Below are 3,132 nucleotides of genomic sequence, written 5' to 3' on the forward strand. Positions count from 1 at the left end.
AGACAGTCAGTCAGTTAGTATTGAGTCTCTCATCTATGTATTTATGTAAATATTCTATTTTGAGACTCGAGTTGCCTTTTTGGCTAGATTTCATCAGTTAAGTATTTTATGTCTTTGCATGGCATTGAGTTATTCTGTTGAGTTAAGTTTTCGCTGAGTTAAGAAAGCCAGGCCAAGGGTTCGCTTGGGGCCAGCAATGGTCTCCGAGTGCCGGTCCCGCCCATGGTGTAGGCTCGGGGCGTGACATTATTTGATTTCATTTTTGGTAATTAAGTTAGGGTCTAATCAGAATTAGATCAGTTACGCTTTTACCAAAACACGCTAGGTCATGGAGAAAAGAGAAAAGAGGAGAAATGAGAAGAAAAGTTCAAGGTTCGTCGATTTCTTGGAGATTTTCGTGTGAATTTCACCAAGGATTCAATCCTACGAGGTATGTGAGTTCACACAGTGTTGGGTCCCTTCACCCACGCGCTAAGTATGTTTAAATCAACATGAATTCATCTTAAAAAGTTGAGATTTTGAATTTTCTTGATGTGTGTTCTTGAATTTACTTTCGTTCTTGGATTGGGATGAGATTGAGAAGTTTCTTGAGATTATAGAGTCGATTATAGAGTTGTTGTGAGTTAGGTTCTTGTGTACATTCACTAGGTATCTGAATCTAACGAGAATTTGAGAAAGATAGTCGAGTTTAGTCGAATTGGGTATGGAAAATGAAGAAGGAAAAAGTCGAGAGAATCTGGGCACTGGGGCCACGTCGCGGACCTGCTTCTCAGATTTGAGAAAAGTTTCCTCGCGTCGCGGAGCGTTCACAGACCATTCTGCCTCAAAATTTATTTCGCGACCAAATATTTTAATGCATCTCCGCGTCGCGGACTTGCTTCCAGGCAGTGATTTCTTTATCATTTCTCATGTTTAGTTATCTAAAATCACTCCTAAACATCAGGAGATCCTTCCTATCACAAATCACAATCCTTGAATCCATAATTCAAGGCAAGAAAAGTTAGGAGTCAAGTCAAGAGAAGTTCATAGAGTCTTCCAAAAGTCTTTAACAAATGTTTAAACTTTGTGTTAAGACTTATGTTTTGAGTTTAGTAAAGAGTAAAGATTGAAGTCATTTCTTCAAAAGAGTATATCGGGACTATGTATCCCAAAGAGCAAATATTTTCACATTTAAACAAGAAGAAAACTGAGATTTCTAAAGGAGCCTTTGAGCTAGTTTTCAGTAAAGAGTAAGATTAAAGTTCATTCTTCAAAGATTATACAGGAACTAAGTATTTCCAAGAGTTAAAATGTTTTCACACTTGAGCAATAAAGGAAACACCGATTTCCAAGAGAGCTTTTAAGCTAAGTTTTGAGTAATTATCTCAAACCAAAGAAAGAGTTTTGTTTTTACAAATATATGAGCTAAGTATATTTTGGGAGTAGTATTGAGCACCAATATGGGGACGAGTTTGAGTTCAGATAAATTCAAAGTCTCCATAAACCATGTAGCCATCATGAGTAGTAAAAGATCATACTTTTTAGATGATTCTTTAAGTGCTTTTTAGCGTAGATTTGTGGATCCATTTAGTTAAGGCGTTCTATATGACAACAAAGTATAGGACAGTTCTAGCAGCGTGGGCAAGACGTTGTATCACCACTTAGGCTCATAGTGGTGGTTTTCAATTAGAGAATCACTTACAGTATTATATTACTTTTATGTAATTGAGTTTTTATTGCATTATCTTTAACATGTTGAGTTATCAAGTATTGTTTTAAATGCTTTGCATAAACTACACTTTTATTGTTGTTTTTACTTCGCATTTGAGTTAAGTATTCAGGATTTGAGTAAAGCCAAGGTAAATGTTTCTTTCAGATTCCTTTCAAACTTATGTTATGTTTAGCTTTCCACTCGCATACTTGTACATTCAATGTACTGATGTCAGTTGGCCTGCATCGTATTATGATTCAGACACAGGTAACCAGGATCAGCATCCAGCGCCTCGTTGATCCGGTTCAGCACTCATAGTCAGTTGGTGAGCCTCCTTGTTTCTGGAGGATCCTTTTCATATTCATTTAGCTTTTCAGTTGTTAGGATGATCAGGGGTCCTGTCTGATACGCTCAAATTACACCTCCCTAAAGAAGCATAAGCGATCGTTATCAAGTAAAGAACCCAACTTGTAGGTTGGGGTCGATCCCACGAGAAAACTGGTTTAGAGTTAACTTTAACTTACACCTATATTCGTTTAGTCAAAGTACTTCTAGAAACAAGTAATAAAAATGGGGGATTTTTGAAACAAATTGAAGAATTCAGTAAGTAATTAGTAAACAAAAGTCAATTTTTGTTGTTATCAAGATGAGAAAATTAACTAGGGTATACGTGTTCACCACAAGCTCATAACTCAGTAATCCTAGTAATAGCAATCCTTTCCTAGTGTATTACATGTAAAGTGATAAGTTAGGTATCTCTAAATCCTTGGTCCGACATCTAGAGAATTTCACCCCGCACCTTGGTCCGGCTACGTGTGTATAATTTACTAACCCTTACCTTTACCTCATATTAGACATCATAATCGATGTTTGGCTTAGTTATTACTTCGCACCAATCGACACTAGCCTATTAGATAGTATCACACTAAATCTATGTTGATAATTCTTTTCTTGTTGATTACCTCCTTGGTCCGGCAAGTAGCAACAAGGCGAGTTCTAACGCGTGCACTCGTTAAAAAGACTTCTAAACGAAAGAATTATCAATGCATGCAAAATACTAGTCAAGAATTGCTTATTTACTATTCATACATTGTTAATCGATCATGGTTCCCACAACCCTAGTTGTGAATTTAGTTACTCATATTGGCAAGAACACAATTCATAATTGTCGATAAAGAAATCATGAACTTACGTAAAGAGAATAACAAACCCAGAAATTTAACTTGAATTGCAAAGCCAAAATCTTCAAAACAGACTTGGGAAATCAATAATTGCTCGGGTTGCAAATTAATCTCCAAAGTTACAAAGCAAGAATAGAATAATAATGTCTAACCCCCAAAAACAAGGTTTACATGCCCTATTTATAGAAAACAAATCCTAAAGAAAAAAGGAAACAAATTAAGGAAATTTTTGTTCAGGTACACGTCTTCGATCCACAAGAC

This window comes from Solanum tuberosum, unplaced genomic scaffold (genome assembly GCF_000226075.1).
Source record: "Solanum tuberosum cultivar DM 1-3 516 R44 unplaced genomic scaffold, SolTub_3.0 scf00261, whole genome shotgun sequence".
In the NCBI taxonomy this organism is placed as follows: Eukaryota; Viridiplantae; Streptophyta; class Magnoliopsida; order Solanales; family Solanaceae; genus Solanum; species Solanum tuberosum.